This window comes from Vicugna pacos, chromosome 6, assembly GCF_048564905.1.
Source record: "Vicugna pacos chromosome 6, VicPac4, whole genome shotgun sequence".
NCBI classification, from domain to species: Eukaryota; Metazoa; Chordata; class Mammalia; order Artiodactyla; family Camelidae; genus Vicugna; species Vicugna pacos.
In genome coordinates, this window is record NC_132992.1 from 54,344,816 (window position 1) to 54,359,333 (window position 14,518).

The 14,518-nt window shown below is 37.1% G+C and overlaps 1 long non-coding RNA gene across 1 annotated transcript; it reads left to right on the forward strand.

Moving 5' to 3' along the window:
* LOC140696931 (uncharacterized) lies at positions 1 to 9,014 on the forward strand. Its single transcript, XR_012073619.1, has 3 exons — positions 1 to 91; positions 660 to 803; positions 8,943 to 9,014. It is a non-coding gene; the product is annotated as an uncharacterized lncRNA (long non-coding RNA).
* Positions 9,015 to 14,518: the final 5,504 nt, after the last annotated feature.

A 14,518-nucleotide genomic window follows, 5' to 3' on the forward strand; every position in this document is an offset into this window, starting at 1 on the left:
GTCGCTTCTGCACACAGCCGGTCAAGCTGGGGTCTCCGGCATAGCGGTTCTGTGCCGCGAACTCTAATTCGGTGCACACGGACCCCTACAGGCAAGTGAAACCAGACTAAGCACAAAAGAACTTAGACTTTATCATCTAGATTCCCTCTTATTTTTTTTCGGGGACCCCAGTGGGCTTTGCCAGTGACCATTCAGTACAGAATCTCTGGCTGTTAGATGTTAATTTGTGATCCAGTTGCTTTGTGCCAACTCTGTACACTGCAGTCCAGGATGAGTATTAGTCAGGATTTTATTTATTTGATAAAAGCGATTCTCCAGAGTAACAAAGGAGAAGCCAGCTGGTGAGTTCTAACAGGGATCCGAGTCCTGGTGTTCATGCCCTTGTGAAATCTTTTCCCCTCAAGTGTGAGCTGGACCTGGAGACTTGCTCCTAAGGAGTGTAACACAGCAAAAAAAAGAAAAATTCTGGGATGTTACACTCCAACTTAGGTGACCAAAAAAAGACTGGCTTCAGCCTTGCTTGCTTGCTCTGATGGAAGCCAGCTGCCACATTGCGTGAGGCTCATATGGGCAAAAAACAGGGGAGTCTCTAGCCAACAGCCAGCATGGAGCTGAAGGCCTCAGTGCATCGACTCACAAGGAACTGAATCCTCCTACAGCCACATGAGTGTTCTTAGAAGTGGAGTCTTTTGAAAATCCAGCCTTGAGGTGAATGCAGCCCCCGCCAACACCTTGACTGCAACCTTGAGAGAGACCCAGAGGATCCAGCTAATTGGCACCCAGATTCCTGACCCACAGAAACCGTGAGAGAAATGTTTTAAGTCACTAAATTTGGGGGTAATGTTTTCTGCAGCCATAGATAATTCATGCAATCATTACTGTTAAATTAATGGACATACAAATTATATACAAATCTGTAGCATATTTTATTGATAAATATGATACATGAAACAGTTACAAGCCTTGGTGGTATATTAGGCTACAAGGAAAATCTCAGCAAATGTAGAAAAGCAGAGATTGAACAGTTCATCTTCTCTGATTAGGAAGTATATTTTTATTTAAGTGGAAACAAAACAATCTCTCCAATTCCTTGGAAGTGTTTCCTTTATTGTGTGTATCACGCATACTAAATGGTGCATAAAACATGGCGTATATTGTTTAAATAGTAGTTATAAAGTGAACATCCACTTAAATACCATGCAAGTCAGGAAACAGAACCAGAGGTAAACACTATCCTGATGTTGGGATAACCATGTCTTCACTTTATTTTACCACATACATGTCTATAATAATACATGTACTCTTCTGTGGTCTTTCTCCCTAGCTTAGCACTATGTCTCAGGTCATATTCCTCACATGCAGAGAAGAGGACAGGCATTTAGGTGTGTGTGATTTGTGGAGTTTGTGCTCTCAGGAGAAAGGTGGAGAAGGAAGCAGGGACAAGAGCTAAGCAAGGATAAGGTCTCAGCTTCAGTTGTATCCCAAAGGGACCCTGAAGCCTGGAAAGCATCACAGTGTTGGTCCCACATGTCGGAAGCAATCTTTGGCCGGGATGTGCTGGGAGTGCCCTTCAGGCCAAGGGCAATTTTCTAGAGCAGGGGCCACCTGTGAACCATTAGCAGCAAGTAGTCACAGGAGCTGAGGGATGGATGTGCTGGCCTGAATAAATGGGATCTAGGCAGCATCCACTGCATATTATGTTTGAGATTCAGCTCACCGTATGTGTGGCTACAGTTCTGACAGTGTTATTGCTGAATAGTATTCTGTTGTGTGAATATATCATATGTTGTCAATGAACATTTGAGTTGTTTCCAGATTTGTTTATTACAAATAATGCTGCCTTAACTATTTTATCATGTATTGTGTCAGATGTGTAAAAGAGTATGTCTAAGGCATATACCTAGGGGTGGAATTTCAGAATTGTAGGTTATGTGCATCATCAATTTTATTATATTATAAAAATTTTCAAATTTACACTACCACCAGCCTCGTTTGGTAGCTCCCATTGCTCCACATCTTTGTCAACACTTACTTTTGGACTTTTTTAGCACTTCTGATAACTTTATAATAGTATCTCATTGAGGTTTTAATGTGTCTTCCTTGTTATTAATGATATACACCTTTTCATATATTTATTGGCTGTAGGGAAATTCTCTTTTTATAAAACTTGTTCAAGTCTTTTGCCAAGGTTTGTCATCTATCTGTCTTTCTTGACTTGCAGATGTCCCATCTACTGTTACTTTGGTAGTTATATGTGTTGGAAAAATCTATTCCCATTCTGTAATCTGTCTTTCAGTCTCTTTATAGTGACTCTTAATGAACGCAAGTGTTTATTTTATTGGAATCTGTTTTACTAAGCATCTATTTCATGGTTGAGCTTTTTATGTCCAATTTGAGAAATTTTTTCCTAGCCTGGAATCATGAAATATTTTTCCACATTATTTTATAAAAGCTTGATAGTTTTGCCTTCACTCTTGGGTTTTAATTTACCTGTAATTTATTTTATGTATGGTGTGATACGGGTATCCAGTTTTGCATTTTTACCACATAAATAACCAGTTGTCTCCAATTGAACTTTTTATTGGGAATTTCATCCTTTCCTCATTGATAGTAAATATTATGTGTCACATATCAAATTTCCAATTTTTAGGTCTATTTCTAGTCTTTCTAGATTATTCCATTGGCCTGTTGTCTTAGTGACTATAGTTTAGCAATACTTGGTACATACACTAAATCCTTCTACTTAATTCTTTTTTTGGTGAGCCTTGCTAATCTTAGTGTTTTGCATTTCTGTGTAAACTATATAATAAGCTTGCCAAGTTATACCAAAAACAAACAGAAAAACCCTGCTGGAATTAGTACTGGGATTGCACTGAATCTATTGATCAGTTTGTTTTATCTCCCAATTTACTTATGTCTTCGTCAATGTCTCCTTATAAAGGTTTCAGTTCTTATCAAATTGTAGTCTACATACAGAAAAGTATAGAAATTATAAGTGGTATAATGAATTTTCACAAAGTAAACACACTAAGCAACCAGCATCCAGATCAAGAAACAGAATACCACCAGAATCTCAGGCCCCTAAAAATCCCCTTTTAGCTACCAACCTCACCCACAAAGGGTTGCTACTTTCTTGACTTCTAATATTGTATATTAATTTTGTCTGCTTTTGAACTTTATAGAAATAGAAAAAAACCCACGCAGTATGTATTTGGCTTTTTATTTCCTTCAGTGTTATGCTTTTGAAATTCTTCCATGGTGTTCAAAGAGCTATTTTGTTTATTCTCATTGTTGTAGTGTATAGTGTTCCATGGTATGAATTTATCCCAATAGATTAATCCATTCTGTTGTAGATAGATACTTGAGTTATTTCTAATTGGGGCTATTTAGATATTCTTATACACATCTTTTGGGAACATATACATGCATTTCTGTTAAGGATATAACTGTGAATGTAATTTCTAGGACTTAAGTTTTGTCCTTGGTAAAACACTGCCAAGCAGTCTTCCCAAATAGAGTGTATTAATTTGTATTCTGGGACTGTATAGTGGTATCATATTGTGGTGTTAACTTGCATATTCCTGAATGCACTTTTTCATGTGTTTATTGGCCTTTGGCTATCCCTGTCTGTGAAGGATCTGTTAGTCTTTTCCCCATTTATAAAAGGTGGTCTGCGAGTTGCTTATTGATTTATACGTTCTCGTCATCTGAATCTGTTAGGCTCTTGAGTCTGGGGATTTGTGCAGTGTGTGGCAACATTTTGTACAGTGTAGGAATTCTGTTAAATCCAATCTATTTGGTTTCTGGAATTCAAAATAAAAATTTAGATAATGAAGGCCACTTGAAACCATTGTAGGTATGTTTATGCTGAATCTGGCTTCTGGTATCTCATTTCCTGATGTGCTTGGTAGTGTGCTAACTGCTCATATTTCTGAAATTCTCTGATGCCTCAGATGATGGTGCCTTCCTCCAGAGAGAATTTGTATTTGCCAGGCATCTACAGTCAGTCCAGGACTGCTTAATTTTATTTATTTATTTATTTACTTATTTATTTATATTTTAACATTTTTTTCATTGTGTTATACTCATTTTACAATGTTGTGCCAAATTCCAGTGTGGAGCACAATTTTTCAGTTACACATGAACATACGTATATTCATTGTCACATATTTTTGGCTTCGAGCTACCACAAAATCTTGTATATATTTCCCTGTGCTATACAGTATAATCTTGTTTATCTATTCTTCATATGCCTGTCAGTATCTACAAATTTTGAAATCCCAGTCTGTCCCTTCCCACCCCCCACCCCCTTGGCAACCACAAGTTTGTATTCTATGTCTGTGGGTCTGTTTCTGTTTTGTATTTATGTTGTTCTTTTTTTTTTTTTAAATTCCATGTATGAGCAATCTCATATGGTATTTTTCTTTCTTTTTCTGGCTTACTTCACTTAGAATGACATTCTCCAGGAGCATCCATGTTGCTGCAAATGGCATTATGTTGTCAGTTTTTATGGCTAAATAGTATTCCATTGTATAAATCTACCACAGCTTCTTTATCCAGTCATCTCTTGATGGACATTTAGGCTGTTTCCATGTCTTGGCTATTGTATATAGTGCTGCTATGAACATTGGGGTGCAGATGTCTTTTTGAAGTAAGATTCCTTCTGGATATATGCCCAGGAGTAGGATTCCTGGGTCATATGGTAAGTCTATTCCTAGTCTTTAGAGGAATCTCCATACTGTTTTCCACAGTGGCTGCACCAAACTACATTCCCACCAGCAGCATAGGAGTTTTGTCTTTTCTCCACAGCCTCTCCAGCATTTGTCATTTATGGACTTTTGAATGATGGCCATTCTGACTGGTGTGAGGTGATACCTCTTCGTAGTTTTGATTTGCATTTCTCTGATAATTAGTGATATTGAGCATTTTTTCATGTGCCTATTGATCATTTGTATTTCTTCATTGGAGAATTGCTTGTTTAGGTCTTCTGCCCATTTTTGAATTGGGTTGTTTGTTTTTTTCTTATTATGTCATATGAGCTGCTTATATATTCTGGATATTAAGCCTTTGTCGGTTTCATTTGCAGAAATTTTCTCCCATTCCGTAGGTTGTCTTTTTGTTTTACTTATGGTTTCCTTTGCTGTGCAGAAGCTTGTAAGTTTCATTAAGTCCCATTTGTTTATTCTTGCTTTTATTTCTATTGCTTGAGTAGACTGTTCTAGGAGAACATTTTTGAGATGTATGTGAGATAATGTTTTGCCTATATTTTCTTCTAGGAGGTTTATTGTATCTTGTCTTATATTTAAGTCTTTGATCCATTTTGAGTTTATTTTTGTGTGTGATGTAAGGGAATGTTCTAGCTTCATTGTTTTACATGCCACTGTCCAGTTTTCCCAACACCATTTGCTGAAGAGACTGTAATTCTCTTTTATGGTAGTGTCTTTGCCTGGTTTTGGTATCAAGGTGATGGTGGCTTCATAGAATGAGTTTGGGAGTATTCCCTCCTTTTCAATCTTCTGGAAGAGTTTGAGAAGGACTGGTATGAGTTGTTCTTTGTATGTTTGGTAGAATTCCCCGGTGAAGCCATCCAGAGTCCAGGACTACTTTAAACCAATTCAGGACATAAGACTTTTTTGGACCAACCTGGAAAGGTGAATTGGGGTTAAAGACTCACAACCACTGCTGGCATGTGGTTATAACTTCCTGGAAATAAGGCTTTCCCTTCTCTACTCTGTACTGTTCATCATCAAAGGATTTAATTTTTGGTAAATCTCTCGGGGGTGAAGTTTAGAGAGTGAGAGCAGGTTTACTTCTGGTTCATTCATTACCTGAAGAAGTTAACCCTATTATACTCCCACCTTTACCCAAACTGAGCCTTTAAAACTCAAGGGCACTCAAAGGACTTGAAAAATAATAACCAAGATTCCTTAGTTGGCAGATGTCTTCAGAGGCAAAAGCAACATCAGGGTTCTGTTTTTCCCTCCAGAGTCCCATTTTTGTTTAGATTTTGACCTGGTAAGTCCTTACCATCTTATCTTTTTTATGCTTTTCAGACTTTTGGAATCTTTGCAGAACATTTTTTTTAGTTGTTTTCAACTGGAGGATTAGTCTAAATAGTCTAGTTGGCTACATTACTCAAAATATTACTTCTTTTAAGTTTGCAGACTATCAAACAACCATGGGAACAGGGAGGGAATCTCTTAAATGAAATAACTGAAATTGTTTTAGTAAATAAAATTAATCAATTGATGTAAAAAAAGTTAGGATCCTGTATTTTAGAGGGAAATCCATAGTAAAAAGTATTTTTAATATGAAAACAGAGGAAAAGATTACATTACTTACAATTTTAGAAAAAGAACACAGTTCCTAAGCAAAATGGGACTTAAAATAATAAAAATAAATAAATGGAAGAATGAGAAAAACTATAAGTCAACCAAAAGCTGATTCCTTGGAGGAGAGGAATAGGCAGGAAAAACATACTTAACTAATTAATTGGGAAAATTACATAAAGTAAAATTAAATATCAAAGAAATAGGATACTGATAAAAATTTACCATTGTGGGAAGATCCCAGGCACTAGTGATTTTCATAGTCCACTTTCCAGAGCCCCAGAGGGTAGGGTCCATGAGAGGAGTGGGCAGGAAATCCATCATTAAAGGATCCAAACTTTTCTCCATCTGAGGCATCCAGAGCAGGTGCATTTTTATTGATACCACGACTTGACAAAAACACCACTTGAAGAAAAGATTCAGATTGTATTAGTTTTGAGGATTCTCCAGAAGGACTCACAAGACTCTGCATATAGTTGTACTACAATGGAAGGCTACAGAGCACAGTCAGCAGTGGGAAAAGGCACAGGGGGTGACGTGCAGAGAAAACCAGGCACAAGCTTCCTGGAGTCCTCAGGTCAGTGGCGTCAGACGTGCTCAATTCCTCCAGCAGTAAATAGTGACAACACCTGCGAAGCGTTATCCATTAGGGATGCGGTGCCCAAGGTTAGCATTGGAAATGGTCACATAGACAGCCTCTGCCTGGCACATAACAAACTCTCATACTCCTAGAAGGAAAACAGGTGTTCAGCACAAGCCAGATTTTTACTCAAACAGTGTAGGCATATTAAACTACCCTTATCACTTAGAGAATGAAGGAAACCCTCCCACAGTCCAAGTTCCCAGATGCCACCCAAGGATCAACCTTGCAAACAAGCCTATGTAAAGATAGCAGTCTCAATCCTCCTATGTTAACTCTTTTCTACACAGAGTTTTCTAAGAAGAAAGAAAAGCATCCTTCTAAACTGACATAATTGTGTATCTAGAAAATATAAAGAAGTCATCTGATAAACGGCTAAAATAAATAAGAATTTATGAGTATGGCTTAATATAAAATACATAATGATCAGTAACATTTTATATACTAGAAGCAATCTATACAAAAACAAACAAAAAGGTCCTATTGAAATAGGCTGGCACCTGGGACCCTTTACTACAGTGCTTGCACCTGGACAAACGTCTCCTCAAGCAACGAATCCAAAAAAACTATAATGGACTAAAAATAACTGCTCGCATGCACAGTTGGGGAAAATTATAACCAATTAGATACAAAAAGGCCAAAACCCAACCGCCACTTCTGAGATGTCTGGAGCACAAGAGGGTACAGCACCAGCAAGGGAGTAGGCAGACCACCTAAGCCACCCCTCCATCCCCACCCACTGATCTACCCCTAGCTTCACCATTTAAGAGATCAGGTCACCCCCCTCCCCCTCCAAGTCAGGGAGTGAGCAAGGGAACCTGTTACTTGTTTTCTCTCCCTTCTGCTGCAGCACAAACCCAGTAAAGCCTTCCCTGAATTTCTCGTCTGTCCTCTTAGCAATTTCTGTTGATTAAAGAGTTAAAGGTCCCAGGTCAGTATCACTGTTTGCAATAGCTACTAAAACATACATGATGCCTAGGAATAATCTTAACAAGGCATGTAGTGATGGCATGAAGGAAAAAATGCAAATTATATGAAACTATAAGGGGGAAGGTATAGCTCAAATGGTAGAGTGGATACTTAGCATGCATGAGGTCCTGGGTTCAATCCCCAGTACCTCATATAAATAAATAAGTAAACCTAATTACCTCTCCCCCCAAATTAAAAAATATATATATAAAGTAAGACCTGGAAAAGTAACCAAATGTTTATTCCTGGCTAGGAAGACTGCATATGAAAATAACAATGTCCAGATTAATTTATAGGCTTAATGTAACCCCAACCAAAATGTCTACCCTTTGAGTTCCTTCTTTAAAAGAAGGCTAATTTTTGCCTACTTTGACAAAATGATTTTAAAGCTCACTTAGAGAGTGAAAAGGGAAGAAAATGCTGAAGAAAGTTTAGTTATGAGAGGATTAGTCCTATTCTGTTTTAATCATCTTACAAAGGTATGGTAATTAAGGCAATGTGATAAATGTACGTAAAAGGCTAGGTCAGTGAAGAGGAGAACAAATATAGATCTCACTCTATGAATGACAAAGAACACATCACAGATAGATGAGGAAGAGAAAGATTAGTCAATATATGACATAGGAATAACTGTTTAATAGTTTGGAACACATTAATTTAGACTCTTACTTGTTTTTAGAGAAAGCCAAGCATGTCTTATTCTTTTATTACTTCCAATGGCCATTATGTGACATCTAATTAAAGCCAAGATATGTTTAGCTTTGAAAAAGATGTACAGTTACAGTATTATATGCTGCTTCTCTGAGTCCAAAGAATAGCTAAAGTAGAGGGGCAGACAGGCCCAGGAAAAAAAATTACAAATGATTAATATTTTAGTTATACAAATAAAGATATAGTATATCTTTATATGGGGCTATGGTTGTAGCCGAAAGTAACCATCCAAATCTGTGTGAACTTGGGTAAGTTACTTAGTTTCTGAGACTCCATCTCCTTCCTCCTGGCAGGATTGTGGCAAGGATTTCAACTGTGTGTAAAGCTCTTAGCACAATATTTGACCTATTATGATTGCTCAACAAATAATGGTGAGTACTAACTAGTGTTAGTACACTATTAAATGGTGGTGTAGTGGTTGTGATAGTAAGAGCTCACTAAGTAAGAAAACATGAAGTCCCCCAAAATAAATATATAAAGAACATGAGCAGAGAATTCTCAAAAGAGGAAATAAAACTCATAAACTTGGAAAAATGTTCAACATCACCAAAAAGTCAAAGAAATGCAAATCAAAACAATGAGAACATTTTTTGGTCTACTAAATTGTCAAAACATTGTTTAAAACAGTAGTATGCAGTGCTGAGGTGTGCTGAAAGTGGTATTTTCATGCATTACTGATAATACATAAATTGAAACAACCCTCTTTGGAAGTGATGTGGAAGCATTATATACAGTCATTTCAAAAAAAGGTCATATTCTTTGATTTAGTAATTTTACTGTTGCGATTCAGTCCTAAGAACAGATCTGCAAACATGGAAATACTACACGTATAAAAATGTTAAGTGTAGTTGTTATTGAATGATTGGAAATAACCAGGCTGTCCAGCAGTGGGAGGAATGATTAGTGTTTAATTGGTAGATTTGATGATACTACATAGAAAATACTTACAATAAGGGAGAAAAAAGCAGAATGCAATATTTTCTAAAATGTGTTATTGTAAAGCAGACAAAACTGGGGGGACATATTTCAAATTAGACACAGGAATCATATTAAGGTCATATGATTTCAGAGAATTACTACTTTTATAATTTAAAAATTATAGTTAATTAAAATTAGATTTTCCTAACTCCTAATGGGTTCTTTCTCTTTCAAATGACATCAAAATTTAACTTCAGAACTCTTAATTAACAAAAGCCGACGGAATGATTTTTTTATATGTATTACTCCTCTAGGGGGAGCATAAGTCCTTAAAATACATCCTAACTAAACAGATCTAACACAATAGTCAAAAATTTTAGAATTGTAAGGGACTTCAAAGATAATCCTAGTGTGTTTTCTTTAGTGCTAAGGATATACAGAAGACACTCCCCAACTATAAATAATTTATTTTTTATTCTTAGTGCTGCTTTTAAATGACAGACTTTCTCCCATTGAGTATATAATCTTTTTGAGTGGAAGTTCCCAATGGTAAAAATGAAATTAAAAAAAAAAAAGAGAGAGAAGTTAGGATGCAAATTCTTCTCAAAGCCCTATTGTTACTGACGTGGAGCTACAGTCTAATAACCATCCCCTGAAATTTCAAAGAAAAGTGCTATTGGTTCACTTAATGGTTTTAGTTTTGGTTCTTTGGTATCCTATTAAGTTTGGGTTCCACAGAGTACCAGAAAAGGAAAAGAATTGGCAGTTTTCGTGGGTGGTTAATTTGTCTGGGGTCTATCCAGTCAGGGCCAATCTGATCAAGGATTCACTTGGGGGCTGAAGTGTGTCTCTCCAATATGCCAATTGCAAAAGGAAATGAGCTTTAGCTTTGTACAGTCCTCAGGTCATCTGGGCTCAGCCACTGTCTAGATTTTAGTTCACACTAACCTTTTGAATGTCAAAAATGCTAATTAACATACGTTATCTTTATTGAAACCCAGTTTTGCCTCAAAGCTGTTTGGAACCAAGAATAAAATGAAAAGCCACAACTTCTTCAGAAATATTTATCAGACAGTGGCTGGGATCCCTAATTTGGCATATTTTTAAACTTAAGTTTACAAATAATATTCCCTCCTCTGGGTACTACCCTAGTCTTCAATTTATACTTAAAATTTTTTGCTAATGTTCTTTTCTGTCATTAATTTGGGCAATACTCTTTATTATACATATCTCTGTGTTTTTGTCTAATATAAACAACTTTCTATCTTTTAATTTTCAACTGAACAATTCATGACCATAAAAAGTATTTCTCTCTGGCCTGCCACATCAGTAGTTTGTTGTCCGTTTTCTTTCCATTCATCTTTTTATCTCTAGGCATCAAAAGATGGGGATGGTAGGAGTTTGGGAACTTTTTTCTGGTACTTGACCTGAACAGTGAGAATCTCCTCAGGTAGTATAAGTCCTAGTAGGACTCTAGGCTCATAGAGGAGAAGTTGGTAGAACTATTTTTCATGGAATCCAGAGGTGGATATGGCCCACTAGAACTCTTCTATTTGAGGATGGCTTGCTCGGAAATCTTTGTTTCTCTATTGGATATAGTCTGATGGATGAAATAAAAGGCCAGGATCCTGGACTTCCATTCCAGCTGTGGAACCTTTGTCCAGAATGGAGGTGTGATTCTTCAATAGGGGCCTCCTCTCCCATCTTCTTTGTACTTTCAGCCTCCTCTTCCTCCTCCTCTCCTCCTCCTCCTCATTATTATTAAAAGAAATATGTACATTGTAGAAAAGTTACCCAAAAAAAGAAAAGCAAAACTGAAATAACACACCATACTCCTACTGCCAGGAAATTACCATTATTAACACCTTAGTGTGTATCCTTCACATATTTGTGTGTGTGTGTGTGTGTGTGTGTGTTTTGCCAAAATGAGACCTATTGTGCTATTTTGCTGTCAGCTTATTTCACTTAAGGTTCTCCAGCTTTCCATATCGAAACATTTCCATCTTGTCTAATACCTACTCCATAGTCAAATCCCACAATTTGTTCCCACAATATCCTTTACAGTTCATTTGTCCGAACCACAGCCCAATCCAGGACCATGCTTTATATCTGGTCATTGTGTCCTTTAAGTCTCCTGATTTTGCACAGTGCCTCTTTTCCCTTCTTAACAAGTCTGACTAGTGGAAGACACCCAGCGAGGTGTCCCACTTTGTCTGCTTGCCACCTTGTCATGCCATTTATTTTGGCCTTCAACGCCTGAAATTTAAGATTGAAAGTTAAAACCAGTGACTTGATGAATCCAAGTTAATTTTTGTTTTAGCCAGAATATATCATAGGTGATATTGTGCTTCATGTTGCATTTTCATCATATCAGAGAAGATGCATATTAACTGAGTGCTAAGATTCATCTCTGGGTTAGGATAATGACAGTCTGAGCCTTTTATTGAAAAATTAATACCCTTGCAGCCCTTGAAACAAGAACGTGATCTCTGTGGTATTATTGCTTGTGGTTCCCATCAATCCTATATCTAAATGTTTTAATTGAAACAAGCATCATTGTCTAAGTCAATAATTTTAATAGGGGTTGATAAAAGGCAGATTTTTCCAATTCTGTCATTCCTTCTACATTCTTGGTGATCATTCTTCTGTAAAATAGAACTTTCCCTAATCACTTGGAGCTATTTGGCTACTCTGTGTTTCTTACAGGAAGGATTATATAAATGCTTAATTCTTCCTTGTTAGCTACCAGTTGTCAAAGTAAGTCAATTTACAAACCATCTCAAATAATGACTTAAAAGAGTTCTCTACTCAATAAAAAAAATTCACAATAAAATAAAATGATTCTCAAATTAAAAAAACAGATTTCTCCTTTGGCATGTGCTCTCTCCCTTTTTATGTAGACATATGGATTTTTACAATGCAGTGTAATTCAAATCCACTAAATCATTGTTCTTTTTGATGTTCAAATTATTGCAACTTTGGGCAGTGGCTGGGCTCCCTATTTTCATGTATTTGGAGGGATGGCGGAATGTAATTAGGTTTATCTATTTATTTATTACTTTTGGTGGAAGTACCTGGGACTGAACTTGTGCGAACTAGGCATGCACTCTACCACTGAGCTATACCCTCCCCCCTTGACATATTTTTTAACTTAGATTTACAGATAATATTACCTCCTCTGAGTACTATCCCAGCCCTCACTTTGTGTTTAATATTTTTTGCAAATGTACGTCTGTCATTAATTTAGGCAATACTCTTTATGTATACATATGTATATAAGTGTGTTTTGTCTAATATAAACAATTTCCTACTTTTTCATTTTAAACTTACAATTCATGATTATTAAAAGTATTTATCTCTGGCCTACCAAATCACTAGTTTGTTGTCCATTTTCTTTCCATTTTCAAATTTTCATAGCTGTTATGTCTCCTATTGTCCTTGTCTTCATGGAGCATAGGCAGGATCCAGAGCATAGTGGGTCTTACATGCCAAGTTGAAGAATTTAGACTTTAACCTGAAGGCAGTAGAGAAACATCAACCATTTACAAACAGGGGAGTGTCATGATCAGATCTCCTTTTTGGAATGATCACTCAGGCTGCAAAATGGTTAACTGCACAGTGGTGAGCAGGACTAGAGGCTGGAATGCTGGTTAGGAAGCCTCCTAACTTGCAGTCATTCAGGTAACCAGATCTAAGAAAATGGAAGCGGAGATAAAGAGAAGTGGACAGATTGGAAATGCATTTAGAAATAGTCACCAAAAGGATTTGGAGGTTATTTAGATATTGAGGCCAAGGGGGAAAGAAGAGTCAAGGATGACCCCATCTTTTTGGCTTGAGTAACTGCGTGGGCAATTACGCTAGTCACAGAGCTGGAGAACAACAGATGAGAAATCAGCTTGAAGGGGAGGAGAGGTAGACCTCAGAGATATTGTGGGGTCAGTTCCAGACCACTGCAATAAAACGGATATTGCAATAAAGTGAGTCACACAATTTTTTTGGTTTCCCAGTGCGTATAAAAGTTATATTTATACTATGCTGCAGTAAGTCTGAAATAGTATTGTCTAAAAATAACAATGTACATACCTTTATTTTAAAATACTTCATTGCTAAAAAAAAATGCTACCCATCATCTGAGCCTTGAGCAAGTCATAATCTTTTCGCTGGTGGAGGGTCTTGCCTCGATGTTGATGGTTGCTGACTGATCAAGGTGATGATTGCTGAAGTTGGGGTGGCTGTGCATTTTCTTAAAATAAGATAACAGTGAAGTTTGCTGTATTGATTGACTCTTCTTTTCACAAATGGCTACTCTATAGTGTGCAGTGCTGTTTGATAGCATTTTACCCACAGTAGAACTTCTTTCAAAATTAGTGTCAATCCTCTCAAACCCTGCTGCTGCTTCATGAGCTAACGTTATGTAGTTCTCTAAATCCGTTGTTGTCATTTCTACAGTCTTCACACATCTTCACCAGGAATAGATTCCATCTCAAGAAACCACTTTCTTTGCCCATCCATAAGAAGCAAATCCTCATCTGTTCAAGTTTTATCATGAGACTGCAGCAGTTCCATCACGTCTTCATGCTCCATTTCTGGTTCACTTGCCATTTCCACCGCATCTGCAGTGACATCCTCCACTGAAGTCTCCTTCAGAATCATCCATGAGGGTTGGAATCAGATTCTTCCAAACTGCTGTTGACACTGATATCTTGACTTCTTGACTTGATATTCTTAATGCCATCTAGAATGGTGAATCTTTTCTAGAAGGTTTTCAATTGACTTAGCCCAGATCCATCAGAGGAATCACTGTCTATGGCAGCTACAGCCTTACGGAGTGTATTTCTTAAATATTAAGACTTGAAAGTTTAATGACTTTTTGATCCATGGGCTGCAGAATGATTGTTGTGTTACCAGGCATGAAAACAGTATTGATCTCACTGTACATCTGCCTCAGAGC